General features: G+C 38.7%; 1 long non-coding RNA gene across 1 annotated transcript; it reads left to right on the top strand.

Annotated features, from left to right (window-relative positions):
• The first annotated feature begins 9,939 nt into the window (after positions 1-9,939).
• Positions 9,940-24,942, top strand: LOC119538704. The gene is made up of 3 exons (XR_005217627.1): positions 9,940-10,137; positions 21,231-21,262; positions 24,470-24,942. It is a non-coding gene; the product is annotated as an uncharacterized LOC119538704 (long non-coding RNA).
• The last annotated feature ends 49 nt before the right edge of the window (positions 24,943-24,991 follow it).

Below are 24,991 nucleotides of genomic sequence, written 5' to 3'. Positions count from 1 at the left end.
TTGATTGTAAAGGTTTGAAAATGGATGGTGGTGATGGTAGCACATTGTTGTGAGTTCACCTTCAGCACTAAGTTATACAGGTGAATGTGATTAAAAGGAGAACTTTAGGCAGATGTGTTACTAGAATACAAATAAAATGACAAAACATAGAACTGCATAACACAGTTATAGTTAATAGTACAGGTATACAAATGTTTTTTCATAAATTATAACAAATGTACAAGAATACAAGCTGCTAATAATAGGCTAGTATATGGGAAAAATACACCTAATGTAAATTACGGATGACAGTTAATAGTACTATTCTAATAGTAATTCATCAATTGTAACAAAGGTAACTACTGTTAAAAAAATAGTACAGTTACAAAAAAGTGCTATCATCAATTGTAACAATTGTTCCACACCAATGCAAGCTGTTGGTGGTGGGGAGGTTTTTGGGAATCCTGTATTTGATGAATGATTGTCCTGTAAATCTACAACTTTCCTAATTTTTTTTTTTTTAATGAGAGAGAGAGAGATTCATTTGGTGGGTGATTTGGGTGATTGAAGAGAAGCAGCAGCCATTTTGTAGCTCACACAGGATATTGCTCCTCTGCTGACTCACCCTGTTAGCAGCACCTGGACGTATAACTCCTTTACCTTCTTTCAGATCTTCCTTCAGCTTCTCTGTCTTCTGGGCCAAGTGTCTGTGTTTGGCACCATGGAGAAATCCTCTGCTTCTGCAGCACACCCATGCCACTAAGATGGGCAACAAGAATGGATTCAAGTTTCTATCTGTTTTCAAGGACTCCAGCTCAAACTTGTAGGTTCCAGCTTGTTCCCACTCTCCCCCACTTTACATCCATCTTCCCTTCTCGGAAGTCTATTCCGTAGATTTCAAAATGCAGAATCAGACACAAAGACAACAGTCATAAAAGAGGCCGTTTGACTCCCGCAATTGCAAAATCAAAGCCCTGTAAAAAGTATGTGTATATATGGTTCTGCCTGTGATTCCACATCTCTGATTGAAGCCTGACTGATATATGTTGTTGTCAACACTGAAGTTTGTCTAATGAGAAACCCCCATGAGAGCCCATTTTGCCTTTTTTCCAGAAAGCCAATTCGAAAGTCTGAGATTATCCAAGACCATAAACATTGATTTATCTGTCAATATACTATAGCTTTAAATATATCTACACACATTAAAATTCATAATGAGATTGAAATGTCATTAAAATCATATCATGATAGTGTTTCATGAGAGGAACAGGGAATGTTCAAATTCTACTCAGCCATAACTGCCTTTTCAAAGCAAGGAAAGTCATATTTAATGGATTACAAACCTTCAAATCTCTATTGAGATGACATGTAGATGAGGTATATGTGTGGTACATGGAGAGGAACAGTATAAAAGATAATTCAATCTCATTTTTCATAGTGGGATTCAAAAGACCCTGCTCAAAATTTAAAGGTTAACAAGTGCCATCATAAACACATTAATTATAAATATGGAAGTAAATACCAAAAGGAGGAGCTACCATAATAGAAAATGTTTTCCTCCAGGGAGAGAGAAATTGTGGTAATGGGGGGTTGGTGTTGCAGAGTCTTTTTTTTTAAATTAATATGCCTTGTACAAATATTTGACCCTTTAAAATATGTGTATATATAACTTTTATAAAAATTTTAAATAAATGTAAAAAGATCTATGTGCAAAGATGATCATCACAGAGGTATTTATAAAAATTAAAAATTAAAACCATCTAAATATCTGTATTCACAAAATGAATCACTAAATTACTATATACTACATAATGAAATGTACTGCCAATAAAATGATCTTTAGAAAGGGTAATTAAAACCATCTAAATATCCGTATTCACAAAATGAATCACTAAATTACTATATACTACATAATGAAATGTACTGCCAATAAAACGATCTTTAGAAAGGGTTTTAGTAGACAGAAGTTTATCATATATTAATAGCAGAGGGCTTCAAAACTGTATAATCAGCATCACTCAAATATATAGTAAGAGAGAGAAATTAACTCACTGATGGTAAGATCTAGAAATACAGATGGTGAGTTATAAATGAGTGTTTATTTCCTGCTGCTTTTCATGTGTGTATGTGTGTTTTCCAAAATTGTTTAAATGAATATTTCTGAGAGGGCAGGAAAGAAGAGCAGGAGAAGACAGAAAAGAAAGCGGAAAGAGGAGGGAAGTATGAGAAGGATGAGTGGGATGGAAGAGCAGGGGAGGAGGTGGAGCTGATGGAAAGTGCCAGGAGACCACAAGCAGAAGGGCCCTGGTTGGTCCTGGCTGTATGCCTTCTTTCTGTACCTACCTGTCAAATATACAGAAGCTTGACTGACAAACTTTATGTATTTGGAACTACTTTTAAGACTATTTCAGGCCATTCAGAAGAAACTGAATATTATTTTCTTAAGAAGGGTATGTCCTTATAATTGTATAAACACAGATATTACTTTTCAATCCCTTTTCTATCTTTTGAATTAAAGTATAATTTCAAAACAACAAAATGTACCAATGAAAGTTATCACTTGGATGAGTTTTGACAAGTGCTTATACCTTTGTAAGCATCACCCAAGTCAAGGCATCCAGCATTTCCGTCACCCCAGGAAGTCCCCTTGTGGCCCTTTTCAGCCAGTCCAGCACTGCCCTAGGAAACCATTACATCTAGCTTCTCTCATCTTAGTTCATGTATGTCCAACTTAGAACTTCATATAAATGGAAATGCCCAGTATGTACTACGGTTTTACCTGGATTCTTTTGCTCAGCATATTTTTGAGATTGGTTGCACGTGTTAATAGCTGTGTTTTCTTTTATTGCTGATTCCATGAACATATCACAATTTGTTCATCTGTTGATGGCTATTTGGGATTGTTCCAGTTTGGACTACTATGGGGGAAAAAACAACAATGAACATTTTTGTACAAGTCTTTTTGTGGGCATATGTTTTCATTCTCGTCAGGAAATATTAAGAAATGAAGTTGCTAGGTTATTGGGTATATTTAACTTTCAAGAAATTACAAGCTGTTTGCCAAAGAGGATATACTATTTCACACTTTCACCGGAAATGCATAAGAATTCCAATTGTTCCACATCCTCACCAGTACTTAGCAATAAGTATAAAAGGCAGATTATTAGATTTTCAGTATCTAATGATACTGAGCACTTTTGCCTATTGGTCATTTGTTTATCTTCAAGTTTTTTACCTATTTTATTGGCAAAAAAATTAATTTTTTTTTATCTTTTCATTGAGGAATTGTAGGTGTTTTATTTTAATGTTCTAGAAACAAACTATTTGTCAGAAAGAAATATTGGAAATATTTTCTCCCATTCAGTAACTTGCTATTTTTAATGGTCTTGTGATAAGCAGATTTTATTTTTTATGAGATCCAGTGTATATTTTTTTCGTTTTATACTTACTGCTTTTTGGTTCCTAAGAAATCCTTGTCTACACCAAGGTTGCAAAGATATGCTCCTTCTTTTTGTCTTTTCTTTTTTACCAAGAAGCTCTATAATTTTAGCTTTTATGTTTAGGAATATCATTCATCTCAAATTAATTTTTATGAATAGTGTAAGGAAAGGATTGAGTTTAATGTTTGTTTGTTTTCTATATGGATATCCAATGCTTCCAGTAGTGTTTGTCGCAAATGCTTTCCTCTCCCCACTGAATTATCTTGGTGCCTTTGTAAAAAAATGTATTTTATTATTATTGAGGTCCTGTAGACACAACCTTCTTCCAGGACATGGGTGGTTCAGAATTTTTTTGTCTACCCCTGTGCCGGTTTGAAACTGATATGGATCCCAGAATAGCCGTGATCATTTAACCCAATCTGGATGTATAGAAACTTTTGATTGTTTCCATGGAGATGTGACTCACCCAACCTTGGGTGAGACCTTGGGTGTTGCCCCACCCATTCAGGATGGGTCTTGATTGGTTCACTGGATTACTTAAGAGAACTCAAGAGCCAACACAGATGCTTCCTGATTCTTGGAGATGCTTGGAGATCCTTGGAGATGCTTGGAGATATTTGAAGATGCTACCCAGAGTTTTCTCTGAAGAAGCCAAGAGAGGACCCCTAGATGCTTAGAGAGAAATGTCCTGGGAGAACAAGCAAGAATGCACAGGAGCTGAGAGAGTGAAGCTAAGCGAGGACCCCCAGATACTTAGATGCACAGGAGCTGAAGAAGCTAAGAGAGACAAGCCTGGAGACAGTTTGGAGAAAGCCGTTTTGAAACACAACCCAGGAGCAAAGGACCAGCAGACACCAGCCATGTGCCTTCCCAGCTAACAGAGGTGTTCTGGACACCATCAGCCTTTCTTCAGTGAAGGTATCCTCTTGTTGATGCCTTCATTTGGACAGTATTATGGCCATAGAACTGTAAATTTGTAACCTAATAATTCCTATTTATAAAAGCCAATCCATTTCTGGTATTTTGCATAATGGCAGCTTCAGCAAACCGGAACAATCCCCAAACCCCATCCTGCCCCAACCCTTCAAGACAACCAGGAAAGAATAATGCCCAAATAATTTTGAAACCCTGCGTCTTTCCTGAGATGCTTTGCTCCCTGATGAATATTAAGCATTTCACCTAGTTAAGACAGGAGATGGTGTTTTAAAGAAGCAACTAGATGTTTTGTGTCTTCATTTTCTCAGGCTGTAGCCAAGTACCACAAACTGAAGAGCTTAAAACAAAACAAAATTGCTGTCTCAAAGTTCTGGAGGCTAGAAGTCTGAAATCTAAGTGTCAGCAGAGCCATGCTCCATCTGAAACTCATAGGGGAGAATCCTTCCTTGCCCCCTTGAGTTTCTGGTGTTTGCCAGCAATCCTTGGAGTTCCTTCGTTTATAAATGCATTGCTGCAATCCCCGCCTTCTCCATCTTCTCATGGTCTTCTCCCTGGTGTCTGCCTGTGTTGTCATCCAAATTTCCTCTTCTTACAAGTGCACTAATCCCACTGGATTAGGGCCCACCTTAATCCAGTTTGGTCTCATATTAATTAATCACATCTTTGAAGAATCTACTTCCAAATAAGGCCATATTCATTGGTTCAGGGCTTAGGATTTGAACAAGGTCTTTTGGAAGCAAACATTCAACCCATAACAATGTGCTACAGAAAATCAAATCTCTGCCCATGCTTAAGATCTCCTCTGGTGCAAATCTGAACGTCTCCAAAAGTTAAGCAAAGGGAATTAACGATTACTGTTTGCATTTTACAAGGCACCTCGGTAAGCGTTTTAAGAACATCATATCATTTACTGCTCTTGTGAATACTATGAAGTAGGTATTTGAATTCCACTATGTGAATGAGAAAACTAAGACTTTGCCAAAGTCAATTGGCCAGTTGGTGGTAAAAGCAACATTTAAATCCATGTCTGCCTAAATGAAAAAACAAAGTTTTTTCTTATATTCCAGGTAAACATTCACAAAAGGCATCTGGAGAACATCACAGGAGGAGCCAAGAAAATAAGTAGAAAGTAATTTCAGTTATTCGTGTCCTCCCTGGTCATTGATTCTCTTTCAGTCCCTGGATTTGTTATAATTTTCTTCATTATTTATAAGTTGACTCTCAGTTTTGCTTGAGTTAAATTTCAAATGACACAATACCTTAAAAGACACTGCATTATAAGCAGATTCTATGATTATTCCCACAGACATGTGTTGGTGAACTCAATTACAAGAGAAAAGATAGCTTTGATGTATTTTCAACAGAATTTAAAAAATAAATATTTCTACCCTAAGGCAAATTTATTGGATAACAACCTTTGAATTTGCTTATAATTACTTCCTTCCCCATTCATTTACACATACACCTTTGAAACTAATTATTACAGGATTCCCTTGAAAGCATTTTACTTTCCCATGCAGTAAATAATTATACCAGCTGTAAATAATTTTAAAAGACAACACATACCAGTTTTACCTTATGTAATAAAGTGGTTTCATGTGAAAGCTATAGGAAAGGCAGCCATTTGTCCTAACAATCACTAGGGTTCAGGGTGTGTAAGAAAAGCTTTTTTCTGTTAATTTGTCAAAATAAGTTGTCATTCCTTTGTTTACCTTTGCTATATTTTAGAGCACTGTTGAATTGTATTTGGGGGTTGCATACACAGCCAAATATGTATGTATTAGAATACATTTGTATTTTCAAGTAGGTTGAAAGCATACAGCAGGAAAAACAATTAATATATTTGTGAAATTATATCTCTTTTTTCATAATTTGAATATGTGATGATTTTTGCCTGCCCAGAATTTCTTTGGGTTTCTATCCTTTCCCCATTTTCTGTCTGCATGATTAGGAACCACACCCTCAGGCTAACCACACCCACCAGCTAACCACACCCTCAAGCTAACCACACCCAGCAGCTAATCACCCCCAGCAGCTAACCACACCCCCAGCTAACCACACCCAGCAGCTAACCACACACCCCAACTAACCACATCCTCTAGCTAACCACATCCTCTAGCTAACCACATCCCCCAGCTAACCACACCCCCCAGCTAACCACATCCTCTAGCTAACCACCCCCAGCAGCTAACCACCCCCAGCAGCTAACCACACCTCCCAGCTAACCATACCCTCCAGCTAACCACACCCTCCAGCTAACCACACCCACCAGCTAACCACACCCCCCAGCTAACCACATCCTCTAGCTAACCACACCCACCAGCTAACCACACCCTCCAGCTAACCACACCCACCAGCTAACCACACCCACCAGCTAACCAGACCCACCAGCTAACCATACCCTCTAGCTAACCACACCCAGCAGCTAACCACACCCAGCAGCTAACCACACTCACCAGCTAACCACACCCACAGCTAACCACACTCCAGGTCCAGGAGTGAATATAGAACCAATCCCGTGAATTAGTCATAGTTTCAGGATAGGACATTATCACCCTGACAGGTATTTGCCAGAAGTGAAAAGAAAGCAAACACTCTCTTGTTGAAATAATGGCACTAAAGAAAAGTAAGCATGGGGTTTTTATAAGCCCTCTTTTCTACCATGTGACAAGTTTGAAGCCAATTAAGAAAAAAACAGAACTGGGATGTAGAGAAAGAGTGAGTGCTAATATAATTTGAACCCTGGATTCATCCACACCTAAAGACCATTTTACCCCTAGGATTTTCAGATACCTGAAAAATAAAGTCCCTTTTATTTTAATTTTTTTTTTACTTATACACATTCCATATCCACTAAACATACCCCTGCCCCCCACCTACCATTCTCTCCATATTCCCCAGTAACCTCTAACCTAGTCTGTTTCAGTGGATTTTCTATTTCTAGACATCTCTTATAAGGGAAATCATACAATATTGTCCCTATGTATCTTGCTTATTTCACTGAGAATAATGTTTTCAAGGTCCCTCTATGTTGCAGCCTGTCTCAGGATTTCATTCTTATGGCCAAATAATATTCTACTGTGGATTGTGTAACACATTTTGGTTATCCATTCTTCTATTTATGGACACTTGAGTTGTTTCCACCTTTTGGCTATTGTGAATAGTACTGCTGTAAACCCTGGTATATAAGTAGCTGTTTGAGACCCTGTTTTCACTTTCTTGGGTTATATTTATATACTGCATCATGTTTAACTTTTTCAGAAACTGCCATATTGCCTTCCACAGTGGCTGCACCATTTGACATTCACCAACAATGCACTAGAGTTACATTTTTTCTGCATGCTCTCCAACACTTGCTATTTTCCTTTTTTTTTTTTTAATTACATCCATCCATCTGGCTACCTCATTGGTAGTGAAGTAGTATCTCATTGTGGTTTTGATTTGCATTTTCATAATGGCTAATCATGTTGATCATCTTTCATATGCTTATTGGCAAACTCCCTCTTTTTGCTTAAGCTAAATCAGATTAGGTTTCTGTCTCTTCCAACAAAAGATCCCTGACTAATATTCAAGATCAGTCAGCAGAACAAAATACCAATTAGGTTGTCAAGCATCAAAAATTTCAAGCAAAGTGAGCAGGTAAACAAAGGGGTCAGATCTTTTTTGGGGGTTGGATCTAATACCAAAGGGCAGATATCCCAGAGAAACAAACTCTGATTGGAAGGAGGCATCAAGTGAGAGAGGGACAGGTGCATCCTGACACACATCCGTCCCACTTACTTGACAATCATATACTTCCTGGTGACACTCTTTGTATCATGGCTTGTGTCTTTAAGTAGCTTTTCATGTCAACTTACCTTGAACCTCCTACTATATTTTAAGCTCTGGATGAAAGTACTGATAGTGTGTTTTGCTTTTAAAAATTCCTGAAAGTACCTAGCACAGTAGTGATCCTCAACAAATACTTGCATATATATATGTTGTAGATCCTTAACAAATACTTACCGAATAAATGGAGGAATGAGAAAATCAAATGAAAGAAAAAATACTATACAATTATTATTTAAGTAAGGTCATTGTATCAATAACATTTTATCAAATTCACTTGATCATCCTTTGCTTGATTATATTTTCACCTTCCTTGTCCTGATTTAAAATAGCCCTTTCACCCTTCTGTGCCTCAAAAGTAATACCCAAATAAGAAATTTGCTTTTTGTGTGAACCTGTTTAAAACTCAATCACCTTCTCTAACACCCTTCTCTTGGCTCCCATTTTTATCTTTTAAGATTCAGGTGACTTTTCTTTCTCCATAACATTTTATTTTTTTTACTTATGGAGAGCATGTGTCCATTGTTTTATAAAACAAGGCAACCAGTGGGCAAATGCAATGTCTCCAGGTAATTCTGCGATAAAAACTGCCCCATTCTAACACACAAGCAATGTTTATTGCCAAGAGGAGTGAAGTTTCCACCCACAAAGTGGATCAGTTGCGGAACTGCTATTAAAATGAACACTCCAAAGCCATTCCAGAATACTGCGTCTATTGAATAAGACCTCTGGCAGTGGATGTCAGATATTCTATTTCTTTTTTTCCTTCAATCATCTCCAGGTGAATTTTGTGGACACTAAGATTGCAGATCCCCATGAATTTCTTTGACTTGAGGGACAGAATTGAGCAAAACATCACTCTAATTTCAAAAGACTCAATATAGTAGCAGTGATAAAGCTAACTGCTAATAAGTAACAGCTTCTTACAGAAAAGGAAAATTCTGAAACATTGAAGATGGTTTTGAGCAATCAAAAGCATAGCAAAGAAACATCCTACACTAGGGCTGATGAAGTCAGATGCCTTTAGTGTTCCAACATAACAACTGGTGATCCCTTCCAGAACCATTTTCAGGGCAAAAAAGGGAATCTACTTCAATTGTAGGCTCAGAACACAGATGCCATTTTTGGACAATTCTCTTTCCTTTTTGTTTAGGACAAAGCCACCAACATGTAAATTTAAATTTAGCAACTTACTTGGAGATTGACAGAATGACCCTGCTAGAAACCCTCTAACTCTGTGTGATGGAAACACATTAGGAAAATCTCCTTTATGGAGCCTGAGATGACTGGAAGTATCAAGCAGTTATTTTTCCCTTCTCCCAAGAATAGATTTGTTGAATAACTTTAATGTTTTTCATATTACATATATTTTATTCTCTGAACCCCTTCCAAAAGACATAGGCTACATATCTGCAACATATAGGAAAACATGTGTGATCTAAAAATTTCTTCCTTTGAAGTTTGCATGTGTGTGTTAGAAATTGTAGAAAGGTGTAATATATGGATCAAACCAACATGAACCATAAGCAGATAGCTGCCCTGCACGGCAGCAGGTGCCAGCCTGTCTATAAGGGAATAAAAACCAAAGATATGTGTAACAAAGGAAGTCACTGAAGTCTAATAGAGTTTACCCAGGAGTTTCAATAATAGTTAATAGATTACCTGTGTCTCCACAGAAGGGTAGGCTCCGCCCCTGCGGATGTGCCAATGAAACTAAGGTAAGGAAGTCTTTGTGATCCTTCCAAAGAATTAGCCCTTCTTCAAGACATTCAGCAAAGCACTTCTACTCCTGGACAAATTGCCTTCAATACAGGCCCGAGTCCCAGGAAAGTTGGAGGTCTCATCCACGAGGGGATGCTCTGCCTGGGACATGTGCCAGCTGGGACTCTGATCAGCTGAAGAACCGGGACCTCCCCAGCCAGTAATATCAGATTCGGGGGCTTTCCCCGGCTTGGTGAGTTTTTCTTTTTCTTTCCTTTTTCTGCTGGACAGACCGCTTTGTATACTGGGCAGACCGCTTTACTTTCAACTATCATATCATTAATAATAAATGTTTGTAGTCTTGTAATTCAATAAATTCTCTTCTGTAAAGTTATACTATATCAGTGTGTGTCTTCCCTCCTCCCACAATTCACCTCATACAACAATGTGTTCAGAAAACGCATGTGCCTGAAACATATTTTTCTGTACAAGACTGGTATTCCAAGTAAGGTAGAGAGTGTAGTAGTTAGAATGCACTGCAGGGCCATAATTTCTGCTTCGGGTGAGGAAATAGAAAAGGGTCAGAAGCCCTCTCTACTCCATTACAGTCCCTCAGTGTTGCCCCCAGAGTATGGTGCAAAGAAGCTGGAGGCTATCATCGCCCCCATCGCCAAGAAGACGCGCTGGTTCTAGGGATCCTCCTGGCAAAGAGTAGGTAGAAAGTTAGTGATACTTGGACATCATTTGGTGCTACTTTCACTAGAGCAAAGAAGAGAGCATATTCTAGGTAATTTCCACATTGTGATTTCAGGGGGAAAAAAATCAAAATTGATTCAGAAAAGGAAAAAAGATTCTAAGTCATTCTGGTTAGGGGGCTAAAGACGATATGGATAAGATGGGGCATAATGCATTTTTGACAACTTTAAATCATGTAGGTTCATGAAATTTTAAAGCTAGAAAGGCCCTTAGAGATAATTTAATTCAATGGTTCTTCCCAAACCTGACTGACCATGCAAATCACTTGGCTGCCCCCTAGACCTACTGATTTAGAATCTTCAGGGACAAGGTTCAGGAATATGTGTTAATTTTTAAGTCCCCAAATATGTTGAGATCATCCAAATAGATGAGGAAATTGAGGGATTAAATGATTTGTTGAAAGTTTCATATCTAGTCAGCAACAAAAAGCAGTTTTGGAACTTAAATCACGAAGTCTCAGAGTTAGCATAAGCTATCTAAGAGTGGTCCTTAGTTTATATACGATTTCTTAGAGAACTCATTAAAAGTGCAGATTTCTGAGCCCCCATTTGCAGGCATTCCCAAATGCTAAGTCTGAAAAGGAGCCCAGAAATGTGTATATTTAACAAGCCCCTCAGTTGATTCTGATGAAGGTCAATTACAGGTCACAAATTAGGAACTTCTGCCTATCACTTGTTTGATTCCCTTTTACGACATTCCCTTACTTTTGTTTATACTCATCACAGTTATAAGAAGCTTAGGATACGTTATCTTGGGTATATTAGAATAGCCGTCTATATTTTTGCCAAGAAAACTACCCCCTGAAACTCTCCCCACAGGGTTTAATTATGCCTCTCTGGGGTACACAAAAGATTTACTCCCTATGCCTTTTGTGTAGTAAACAATTAACCTTACCCAAAGAGAGGTCTTTGCCTTTGCCCTCCGCTGCTTGGAGATCTAGCTTTTATTTACCTGGGGCTTTGGCCACCAGTCTAACAATGTGATTTATGATGGGGGCTTTGGGCCAGGCAACCTCAGTTTTGCCCTCTGGAGGAACTGAAGACTAAAGGTATTAGCCGGAACCTCCGGGAGGGTCTGGAGGCTGAAGTCAGCCAGGCAAGCAGTATGTGATCAAGCCCCACTAAAAACCCTGGTACCAAAGTCTCAGGTGAGCTTCCCTGGTTGTCATACTGTGTGCACACTGTCACACATGAGAACCAGGAGGAGGTAACGCAGTTCATGACAGCTCAGGGTGAAGATGACCAGTAGCTCAATGTCTGGACCCTCCCAGACTGCCCTATGTGTCTCTTCCTTTGGCTGGTTCCAATTGGAATACTTTTCCTGTAATCAGCATGACCATATGTATAATACATTTCACTGAGTTCCATGAATCTTTCTGGCAAATTATTGAACCTAAGGGCAGTCATGGGGACCCCTGAATTTGTAGCCACCTTGCCCCGTGAACCCCTGAACTTGTGGCCAGTGTCTGAAGTGATGGCAATCCGGCAGGGACTGTTGCCTCTGACTGTGAGGTTCGGCAAACTCCTTACAATAACCATTCTAAAATTTCTTTTTTTCAGGGGAGAATAGAAACTGAAAATTCTTCACATTCTATTCTCAATCTTCTCACTTTGTGACTTCTCTGACTTATGGTCAAAAAACCCTCCCTCACCAAAAAATATTAAAAGTCATCAACTGAAGCAGCTTCTTGCTGTCTGATGGCTCACAGCCATAAGCCTTATGCAAAGCAGTTGGGTTAGGTTCTGGAACCGGAAGGGCCCCACTGCATAAGAACAGAGCCAAACCTGTTTTCCAGCAACCGTCATTCTCAGGAACAAAGTCAAAGGCAGAACGGCTCCCTCCCCCCGCAGCTGCCCCCAGCCTAAAGTGTGAAAACAGCAGCTCAAGTGCAAGTGCACACCCCTGAGAAAGAGAAGTCAGAGATCAGGTCACCAGTGCCCTGTTGTTCCTGCCTCTTTCCTCTGCCTCCAGCTTAGCTGACACATCTACTCTGCCCCCTGCCTCTGCTAAGCAGCTCTCTTTGCTCTCGACTTTCCCACAGTAGCTCACTCACTCTCTCTTACTGTTTGTGGTTGTTTAGAACAAAGTGTTTTCTTCCATGAAAAGCATGGAAGCAAGCACACACTTTTCAGGGACTACAGAGAGAGAGGGAGTGGGGGTAGGGGTGGAAGACATTCAAAATTGAAGATCGTTCAAGGGCACCTGTAAAACATCCTGAAGTTGTGGAGGAAAAAACAGAACTGTGCTTAATTTTTTAAAGAGTTTGAAGTTATTTGAGGGGACTGGCTCTGGATAAAGAAAGGAATAAAGGGAGTAAAAGAAAGCAGGAGGCTCTGAAGAGTCAGAGTGAAAAAGACCCAGAAGTGGACAAGGGCTGCGGGCCACACCAGACCTGGCTGTGCAAACAGGCAGACCCTTCCTCAGAACCAACTCCTCCTTCCACCCTACTCCCACCCACTTGCCTTTCTACTAGGAGATACAATGAGTGCGGTGACGTGGCAATTCAAAGAACAGGCTCCGAAGTCAGCAGACATGGTCTCTTTGCATCTCTGCTCTGTCACTTACTAGCAATTCATTTAACATGCCCACCCCTAAGTTTCATCATCTAAAGGTGGGGAAAATAATGCATGACTAGGTTTAGCTTTGCCTGCAATTCCACAAGTACAGAGGATGGTGGTGATGGTAGCACAACATTGTGAATGTAATTCACTGAATTGCATACTTGAAATGGGTTAAAGTGGGAAATTTTAGGTTGCATATATGTTACCAGAATAAATGCTAAAAAAAAAAAAAACCATAGGATTGTACAACACAAAGAATGAACCCTAATGTAAACTATAGTTAATAATATAATAACATTATTTCACCACTTATAACAAGGTACCACACTAATGCAAAATGTTAAGAATAAGGAAAACTGGCAGGAAACCTCTGCCAGTTTTAGAGTACAGGAACTCTACTTTCTGCATGATTTTTCTGTATAGCCAGAGCCGCTCTAATAATTTTTTTAAAGTGTATTTCCCACTCAAGCTGCATACCTTTCTCCAGTCATCACGGGGTGCTACCATCCACAATCACTTCCCCTTCTGGTAGCTGGGAAGATGAGGGTTTCTGTCACTGCCACAGGGGTGCTTTGAGCCTGGAGAACTGCGCAGGGATTCACACAACCTCAGCCTAGAAGTGAAGCATAAGCCTTCTGTGCATGCGACCTGATCCTCTTTTTTATGCCTAGAAAAAGTGGGAAATAAGATGTTTACAAACCTCAGTGCCATCTACCACATAGAGGCAATAGGGCTGTTTTGAGGATTAAATGACAAAATATTGGTGACATGGTCAGTGTCACGCCTGACCAGGCACGAAGGTGGCGTTCAGCCTGCAGCAGCTGTAAGCACTCAGCACTCCCTCATCAACAGACTCCCCTTGCCTTTAGAGTGACCCAGATCATCATCCCCCAACAGACACGTAACACCTCACCCAGAAGAGCACAACATTCCAGGACCCATGTTTTTGTAGAAGAAGAAACACTGAACCAGAGGGAAAGAAACAGGAATCATAGGCTCCAGCCATCTGTAGCTCAGAGCCTTGGGACCCTAGACAAAGGGTACTTCTGCCTGAGTGGGCACGTCCAAGAACACTGGGCCTCTGTAAAAGGGGTTCCTACTTAATTGAGGGAAATGTGGTGAAATCGGGATGTAGTGATTTGAAATCCAGTTCTAACCCTGCAATTTATTTGAAGTAGAACCTTGGGTAAGTCATTTCCTCTTCTGGAATTTGGTTTCCTCATCTATAAAGGGAATGGTTTGGGATTATCTAAATCTAAGAGTGTCAATGATTATAAATAAGGCTTGCACAAGAATGTCTCTGTATTTGTTGAAAATCGCGGTTCTCAATTCCCTCCAACACGACAGCCTCAGGTCCTAGCCTCCATCCAGTGTAGCCTTCCCAGAACCATAAATAACTCAACCTCTGTCATATTGAATTGATAATAGTGAAACAGGAACAACTCCTAGTTGTTGCAGCAAACGGGAGAATGTATTAGGGTTACAGAGGAAAAGTTAGGGGTATTCTTAGTTCTCCCCAACATGGGCTCCAATTTTAGCTCACCCTTCATCAAAAAGTATCTCTTCTCCCTAATAAATGGAATATAACTTCTCTCAGTTTGTCAGAGGGCAGCAGAGAAAGAAGAGAAGGAGAAAGCCTTTGAAGCAGAGAGCAGAAATAAGCAGGTGGAAGTACCAAACAAAGGGAGCTAAAACCATCCCTACCCATGGTAGGCAGAATAATAGCCTCTAAAGATGTGCACACCCCCCACCCTTGGAAGCTGTGAATGTTATGTCACATGGCAAGAGGTAATAAAGTTTGCAGTGGAATAGAGGTTGCTAATCAGCTGACCTTAAAATAAGGACCCTTTTCTTGATTATCTGGCTAGGACTAATGTAATCACAAGAGTTCTGTAAAGATTGAAGAGGGAAGCAGAAGAAAAAGTGTCAGAGTAATGCAGTGTGAAAAAGACAGCCAGCTCTTACTGGCTTTGAAGATGGAAGGGGGCCAAGAGCCAAGGCATGTAGCAGCCTCTAGAAACTGGAAAAGGCAAGAAAATGGGCTTTCCCGTAGAGCCTCCAGAAGGGATACAGTCCTGGCAAATACCTTAATTTTTAGCCCAATGAGACCACATGGGGTTTTTAACCTCCAGAACTATCAGCTAATAAATTTGTACTGTTTAAGCCACTAAATTTCTGGTGATTTGTTATAGCAGCAATAGGAAATGCATGTACTCCATGATGAATAATTAGCAGCAGATATTTAGCAGAGGACAGAATAATTTTTTATAGAAATCAGTTGATAAAAGCAATACTGATAGGTAAACTGGAGCAAATGTATGCACCTCATTAAAAGCTTTCTATAAGCTACAGAGTACCCTAGAAAAAAAATACCAGTAATTCTGATGCAGACCATTTTAAGGTAAAAATGATAAGGACAGTTTCTCTGGAGAAGCAACTAATGGTTTAAAATAAGAATCTCATTGAATATAATTTACAGATTTTGCACAAAGTCTGGAGCAGTAAAATCTCATGGTTAAGAACATGACAGCTAAGATCAGAATATTTAACTCTGCTGCTTATTGATTCTGTTGGTTAAGTAACTTGGGCAAATTAGTTAACCACTCAAAGCCTGAGTTTCCTTATCAATAAAATGGAAGATATAGTATTTACCTTATGGAGTAATGAGAATTAAGTGGGTTAATTCAACATAAAACAGTCAGCACAATAACTGGCATATAATAAAAGTTCAATAAGTGTAATCTATTTGTGTTATATTTATCTTCTTATATCAATGGGCTCTCATTTCAAATTTTGGCAACATAAACAAATTATTTCATTGTTTTCATGAAGACCCAATTTAAACAATTGCTCCCAGAGTTGTTAGAGTATAAGGATTGGATGGACCCAAAGGAAGAAACACAGTTAGATTCTCATGCCACACAGTAGGAAAAGCCAGGTAAGCATCTCTGCTGGCAGGATTTTGTCTTAATGAGGGGTATTTCTGCCTGGGTGAGCTACCCATTATAGCAGCATCTGGAGCTAGGCTCTGCACCCAGCAGGAGTCTGCAGACACCAATGACTCCATTCCTACTGTAAGAGGGAGGAACAAAGAGTTGAGATCAACTGAAAGGGAACATATCAGAAACACCCACAGTTCTTGGCATTACTAAGCCTAAAGAATAACTAAATTGTTTCCCTATAAGGCATCACAGATACTAGTACCTTGCACCTGTACTTATGTATGAAGAAGTGAGGGATATGGCTATAAGCAAGTCACAACAATGAAATAACTAAGGGCTGCCAGAGACATGCAGGGGAGACTTAAGGACCAAATGCCCTAGCTTAGATATCTCCTTGCTGGTTCTCTGCACCAAGACCAAGGCCAATCTTCTCCTGTGTTATCCTGCATGGACAACAGCTGGCCAGTCCAGAAAAGGGAGTGATTCACTCTAACTAAAGGGAATAGGGACAGTGTCCCAGAGGAGAAAACAGATGATGTGACTCTTGAAGGATGAGTAAGAGTCTGTGAAGCCAACAACAAGGACAGAGCACTTTCTTCCCACACTGTCTAGCACAGTCATTTGCCTTCAATTGTGACTCAATATTATTGACTGATGAATAAGACTGAAATGACTAACCAGTAACTCAGCTGAAGGGAAGCAAATCCCAACTTTTGTCTATTATACCATGATTCAATTAATTTGGGGAGCTCTGCAGTTCTTCTGCTTCATAAGGACACTTTCCAAAAGGTCACATCCTTGCAAAGCATAAAAGCTGCTGCCTCTTGCATGCTTCACTTGAGTCCTAACATCTGTGGTTTTGTTTAATTCCACTGTAATCTTCCAAACTGATATTTCTTTGTAATGATCAGATAGTCTGTAACAATGCTTGAATAGACATGTTGCCTTAAGAGTAGGTTTGATTTTATTGATTCTCTTATAATGCTTGTAATTGTTCCAGTTCATTGAAGGTTTTCTCTTTCCCTTCTTTTGATTTTCCTAATTGCTTTATCTCTTGAAGAAATGATCTGTTTGTGGCTTGTTGATCTTTTCCTTCATTAAGAATGTACTTTGCAAGATTGGCTTGGAGAAAAAAGGCAAAACTCTATTACCCAAAATTTCATTATGCCCTTGATATATGTTCCTCTTTTATAAAAATGCCATAAAGTATTTTTGTCCTTCACTTCATGAATAAGTGTACTCTTTGGAGGAGAAAAAAAGAACATTATGTTCAGCACTTTCATTCAAATGTTGTATTAGTGTTTGGAAAAAACATTTTAACTTGGTTATTTGGTCCCTTTTGTCTTTCTTAGTACCCTTACATTATCATCCTCCATGTTTTAACAAATGAAATGAGACCATCCAAGGTCAATGCAAAAACCCTGGAGATGGGCATTTCTTCCTATGCATGCTTTCATTCAGCAAACTTTGTTGAACACAAACTAAATGCCAAGTACGTGGTCAATCACTGGGGATAACAAGAGAAGATCCAGGTTTCCTAATGCTAAAGCTGGGTGAAATTGCAAAAGGAAACTAACTGGACCCATTAAAACTTTTATTTGGGATGCTGTACAGCATTTAAGTTAAGATCAGGGGCTATGGAGTTACAGAAGCATGGGTTCAAGGCCCAGTTTTGCTATTAGATGAGGGATATCAGGCAATTACTTAACCTATTGTATTTTAATTCTCTTATCTATAAAATGTGGATAATAACAGTAACAGCCTCAAGATTTTTGTGAGGATTAGATGAAATACTACACACAAACTGTAATCAATGTCTGCATAAACTTAAGTGCTTAATAAATTTTAGTTGTAAATATATATTTAACCTACCTCATTTACATAAAGCTACTAGCCTGCAACATAGAAGATGCCCAATAAAAGGTTGTTGATTTGAGCCAGTTCAAATATTTCCACCCCCAGTTTAATAAGCAGATAAAGCATCAAATGCTTTTTTTAAAGTAGGGGTTCCCAATATAATCTGGGGAATTTAAGAGGGTGTTTGTGAATAGGTGGGTGAGGGATGGATACATAACTTATGCTTTGCAGTCCAAATCTCTTACATTTAGACCAGCCTCAAATAATTTCTGTTCCTATCAAGTTAAGATGGTGATGAGCAAACAGTCTGTAAATGCATTGATATTCCATGATTTCTAATTTCTAGTTAAAGAAAGTATGGCACAGATAACCAATCAGAACTAGCTCTCCACCAAAAGAATTGCATCTTTTACTGTTCAAGCCCAGCTTCAGTCCTTGCCCTTCCAGAGAAATGAGCCAAAATCCACACAGGCACTTGTCCACGAGGCATCTCCTCCACAACCCTCTAAAAAGCACAATCATGATATAAGGAAAAGTAAAAATATTTATAGTTCAGGAGAAGGGGAATCATATAAACCTACAACCAAAAGTTCACAGAAAATTGGTAACATCTTATAAATAATCATTTGAAAAAGTCAAACGTCTTGAGAGAAGAGAACAGCCAGTTCTAAAAAGCAATCGGTAACTAATTATTGGACATCTCTGATGCATTCAGCACTTGCCAAAGGTTGTCTAAGAGTAACTTGGGAAATTCTCTGTCCAGATGGATAATGACCTAAACTGGTATATCAGGTAGGGATAAAGTGAACTCTGCTAAACTAAGAAACTAAATCAAATTACCAAAAGCTGTAGCTGCAGTTATATAGCAATAAGGTTTCTACACAAGACATGGAAAAAGCATTGTGGACAAAATCTCTAGGGAAATAAATTTGTTTAAGGAGATGTTTAAGGCATGAGGCAGATCCTGTCAAAATAGCTTATAAAAAATTCAGGTACTGACTGTGGTTTATAGAATTCTCCTTTTTTGAAGAATTTATCATCCTGATAAATACCTCTTTATTGTCAATTCATTCCTTTTTGGCCCCTATCTCACACCTCCAGTATTTGTTGCATAAAGAACTATTGCTCAGACTATTCAGGGATAAATCTCCTCATTGATGGAGGGTTTTCCCGCTGCCTAATATGTGCCTATCATGTGCCTATCTAGCTTCCGCCAACAATTTATTACCAGTTGAAAAAGAGGCAATGAGCTAAAAGACTGAGTTGTTTTTATGGCCATGTCCATATTTCTTAAAGAGTAAGAAATTCATCCTGGAACCACGTGAACCACCATTCATTTGGAGTAAAGTGAACTTCTTATAAAATATTGAAAACAGAATCAAATTCTATGAGGCTGTCACTCTGTTTTACTACCAGGAGCTATTAAAATCCCCACCCTGTTGCTTTCTTCCTCTTGCCAACTAAAATTATGCTGTGAGCATATAAACATGGGTTCCTTTGAATGCCAAAAGTATTGGCTTAGAATCAATATGTAGCATGAAAATATAGGTCCCTAGCTCCACTTTCATTCAGGGAAAGTCCCCTCTACAGACTGTGATGTTTGAGTTTTTACTAACTTTGATGTATATAGCAAGGAGCAGTGGTAAGAATATTACCATAGGAGTCAGAAAAGCTCCGTTCTAGCCCCAGGTATATCACTATCATACTTTATTGCCTTGGTCAAGTCATTTGACTACTCTGGGCCTCATTATCCTAATGTATGTAATGAGGTTTATACTAGATGAGCTACAAGATCCCTCTATTATTCGGTTCTATATTTTCCAGCCCACACATACCTCTAAGAGCTACCAGCCTACCTTCTCAACACCACGTCCACTATCAAGTAACCAGTTTTAGATATCATCTGCACGTGCACTTTGCTGAGCATTCTCCAAAGCACAATATATTGATGGAGCAACATGTATTTGGGAACATAAAGTTTTAGCTGTGACAAAATGTGACTTTAAAAGCAGACATTTAAATTCAGCCAGATGAATCATTTGTCATGGGTTATTCTCCAATTGACAGATAAATAACCAGGCTTTGGCACAAATCAACAGCTTTCTTCTCCTTTCACACCCACAATAAATAATATTTAGCCACTTACCCTGCAGCTCAAAGCACAGATTCTAACATGGTCAGCACTGCCAAACCACAGGGAAACGAGTTAAGGATGAAATATATTTTAAGCCAAAAAATCAACACAAGAGACAATCTTATCACTAGGTAAATATAACTATCCTTGATTCAGAAAGAAAAGAAAAGGCAAGGAATGGCAAGGTAAGGCAAAGAAAAGAAAACCAAGAGAATGTGTCATTTTCCCCACTGTTCTAGCCAATGTAATCCCTGGACCATTTTGGTTTTCTGAGAGATTCATCAGCAGGCACTAGATGATTTGGTTCAGCACTTGAACCCTGGAGGATCCTGGTCCACTTTGACTGGGTGTCTCTGCATTAAGGCATATGTGGCCTAATGCAAGCTGTAAGGAAGAGGCAGGGCGTCCTGATAAGTGATGACCTCTTTGGGGGAAGAGACAGCTAGCATACACATATGACCATGGGGATGCCCGTTCACCTCACAGGGCCCCTTTCCGTAAGTTCAAGAACAAGGATATCATAGCAACAGTTCTTCCAGCATCCTGAGATGTGTAAGAAGGCACATGAAGGACACTGGATTTTCTGCCTCATGACAAACAAATAATTTTATCTATTTAAAAAATCAATTATATTGAAATATATTTACAAATCATAAAATTGATCTATTGTAAGTGTACAAGCACCACCACAATCAAGTATTAGGCAACTTTCATCTCCCCAACGAGTTCTCCCATGACCGTTTTCAATCTCCACCCAACCCCAAGAAACTAATCATCAATCTTCTGTCATTAGAGTTTTTCCTTTTCTAGAATTTCTTATAAATGGAATCATACAGCATTTAGTATTTTATGTCAGGCTTCTTTCATTTAGCATAATGTTTTTGAGATCAATTCACATATTATTGAGAGTATTAATATTTAGATCCCTTTTATTATTCAGTAAAATTGCATAGTGTGGCTATACCAAAATTTGTCTATGCATTTGCCAATTGACAGACATTCTGGTTTTCCAATTTGGGGCACTTATGAATAATGCTGCTATGAGTAATCTTATAAAATGTTTTGTGTGACATGTGTTTTCATTTCTCATGGGTAGGTATCAAAAAGAGGAGTGGCCGGGGTCATTTGGTAAGTATATTTAACTTTGTAACAAACTGTCAAACTGTTTTCCAAAGTGGCTATACTGTTTTTTTCATTCTTACCAGCAATATATGAAGTACTAGTTGTTCCACATCCTTGCCAATTTGTGGAAGTTTTAGTCTTCATAATATTGTCTAATGAATTTTTCCTCTGCTGATTGCTCTAGGTGTTGAGAAATAGAAGCAACTTTTAAAAATCAGGATGGTCTGAGAAGGCATTGTGTTTCACATTTCCCTAATTACCAATGATGTTGAATATCTTTTTATGTGCTACTTGCCATTTGCAGTCCTTTGTGTGTGTTTCTAAAGTGTCTGTTCAAATATTTTGCCCAATTTAAAAACAGTGTTGTATGACTTATTACTGAGCTGTAAGATTTCATTATATATTATGGATACAAATTCTTGGTCGCGTATATGTTTTGCAAATGTTTTCTTCCAATCTGTGGCTTGCCTTTTCATTCTCTGAACAATAGCTTTCATGAGAAACCTCTAGTAATGAAGTTTAGTTTATATTTTTTCTTTTCTTTTCTTTTATGGATTCTGTTTTTTTGTGGCCAAACTAAGAAAACTTTGCCTCATTCAAACTCAAGATAACAAAGATTTTATCCTATGTTTTCTTCTGGTTTTATTTCATGTTTAATCTATGATCCATTTTAATATATTTTTCTTTAAAGTGTGATAAAGTGGTCCAGATTCATTTTTTCCTTATGGATATCCAGTTACTCCAGCACTATCATTTAAAACTCTGTTCCTTTTCCCAATGAATTACCTTCATACCTATAATAAAGTATATGACTACATTTTTTTTGTTGTTGTTTAACCACTGACAGCTTTCAACCTCCACCTCCCTTTTCCCTGTCTATCCCACATCTGGGCAAATACACATGGGAAATTCAAATCTGGCAAAGCCCCAGCCAGAATGCAGGACCTTTTCCCCAGTCCCACTCTCCAGCCACTATAAAATCTCAATCCACTCTCTCTGCCTCACTCAAGTCAGTCCACACCTGCTTATGCCCAACCTGGTCTCCCTGGGAGTCCCTCATATTACTAGTACATTTTCTCTCAAATTTTCTTGGTGTGCCAGGTGTCATTATCCTCGACATCTTACCTATTAATTAGGAGGGGTCCACTCCATCTTCATAGGGTGACAAAACAACACCTTTGTCAGAAATCAATTGATCATATATGAGTCTGTTTTTGGAATCTCAATTCTGTTTCACTGATCTGTGTGTCTGTTATTGTGTCAAAAGCATATGGTCTTGATTACTATAGCTTTATAATTAGTTTTAAAATTAGATAGTGTAAGTCCTCCAACTTTGCTCTTTCTTTCAGTCTTTTGAGCATTCTAGATTTTTTTTACAATTTCATATAAATTTTAGGATCAATTTGTCAAATTCTACAAAAATTCCTTCTGGGATTTTGGTATAGATTGTACTGAATCTATAGACCAATTTTTGGGAAAACTGCTATCTTAATATTGAGTTTTTCAATCCAATAATATGATATAGCTTTCCATCTATTTAGATATTCTTTAATTTATTTCAGCAATAGCTTGCAGTTTGGAATATAAAGATCTTATAAATCAAAATTTGTCCTAATTATTCTTTTTTTAAATTTCATTTTAAAACTTTATTTGCCAGCATATAAAATGCAATTGATTTTTGCATATTTATCTTGTATATTGTGACCTTGCTAAATCCATTTACTCTAATATTTTTAGTATATTCCTCAAGGTTTTCTACCTATTTGACTCTGTCTTCTGTGAAGAGAGATGGCTTTACTTCTTCCTTTCCAATATATATGATTTCATTTTCCTTTTCTTACTTTATTGCACTGGCAAGGTTCTCCAGAACACTGTCAAATACAAGTGGTGAGAGTGAATATCCTGTCTTGCTCCTGCTATGATAAGAAGCATTCAGTCTTTCACCCTCAGCTATGGTAGATCTATTGCATTTTTGTCACAGTTCTTCATTCTTCACTCTATCTAGAGACTTTGCAATATAATCTTTGATGCCCTATCACTCAAACCTTTGGTGTCCTATCACTCAAGTGCCCTGACCATGTGACTTACTTTGGTCAATGAGGTTTAAGCAAATGTGATACAAGCAGAAATGGTAAAAAGTGCTCATGCATTTTTACTTCTTCTCTTGTCCTCTGCCATTTCTGTAAAAGCATACCTGAGCTATACTGCTAGAAAATTAAAGACATGGAGCAGAGCCGAGTTGCCCCAAACATCCTAGCCAAGTCTATCCCAGATGAACCCAACAGCCAGTGACCCCCAGACATATGAGCCAGCCCAGCCAAAAACAGCAAAACCACCCACTCAACTAGCAACTACTGCAGGTGCATGAGCAAGCCCAACTATTACCTGAGCCAGGTCAGAGCAGCTGAACCTCACAAACACATGTATTGCTCTATGCCAATGAAATTTTATGGCTGCTTGTTGTGCAGCATTATTGTGGCACTAGATAGCTGATACAGTAGATTAGAAGCAGTCTGCATAAATCCCATTTTATTCAGTCCAAGGAATACCAATTAGTCAATTGAAATTCCTCCAAACTCTGAAAACACCAAATGTGGTCCTTTTGTTTTTACAAATGTTAAGACATGAACCAGTAACATTTTGGCTTAAAGGAGATGCTCACAGGCTTCCTGCAAGAATATTTACAGTGTCCTTGAAAACAGCATTGAGAAGGATAGATATGTTTAGGAGGGGAAGAAGGGTGCAGAGGAAGAAACCAATATTTGAAACTATTAAATAAATTGGGCCTCTTGTTACCTGCCAAGAGTGCTTGTTACCTGCCATGCCTCTTTCTCCAGCTCCAAAGCCACTCCCCTTCCCTGTGCTCCATCATGACAGGAGTCTTGGCAATGGAAATGAAACATTCCTCTTACAATTCCAATTTCACAGTTGAATAAGAAACAAGAATGAGCACAGAGTAGCCCAAGGAAGGCATGAAAAACGTGGCAGATGGGGAACCCTAGTCATCTATTCTGCATCCCTCCTCCTTACCAGGCCCCTTTCACTTTGTATGACAAAAAAAAAAAAAAAAAAGAAAGAAATGAGGGTGGGCTTCAAATCCTAATGAGGTACCACATATAGCCTTTAACTTCCCCAAGACAACTAGCTGCCAATCAGGCAGAAACATGTGGATGTTGTTTCTCCATTAATCTTGGATTGTGTTTCTTCTTTAAGTTTTATTTAAAGAACAAGCTTCTCATCCAGGACCATGCAGCTGGAGGGGATAGAGAAGAGAGGACAGTGTAAAGTGACATCTGTCGGCTAGCAGTAATTAAGCAGAGATGTGTGGAGTTGCAGTGCTCTAAATGGTCCCGTTAAAGTGTTGATGAGCAGTGAAATGTCTGATTAAATTTTAAGCAGGGATAAATGAGCCAGCTCTGCCATAGGATAAGGCTAATGGAGTAGGAGACAGAGCAAATTAAACGAACAATGTGTTGCGGCTAGTGAAGGAAAAGGCTGGCTAGAGTCTAAGCACAGCTTTCTCTGGGTGATCACAAAGAATAAATCTTCTGCAAGTACCCTCCTGAACTTCAGATAGGCAAGTGTAATCTAACATACACCAATGGGAAATTAAGAGGCTGGAGTTCCAGTTCCAGCTCCGATACCATCTAAATGACTTTAAGCAAATCACGTCACTTCTTTCAGTCTGTTTCCCCATGTGCAAAATAGGGGGTTAGGTAAGGGATGGTCTTAATT

Source organism: Choloepus didactylus, chromosome 6 (assembly GCF_015220235.1).
Source record: "Choloepus didactylus isolate mChoDid1 chromosome 6, mChoDid1.pri, whole genome shotgun sequence".
Lineage (NCBI taxonomy): Eukaryota > Metazoa > Chordata > Mammalia > Pilosa > Megalonychidae > Choloepus > Choloepus didactylus.
Note: the sequence above shows the minus strand (reverse complement) of the source record. Positions and strands in the feature narration are given on the sequence as shown.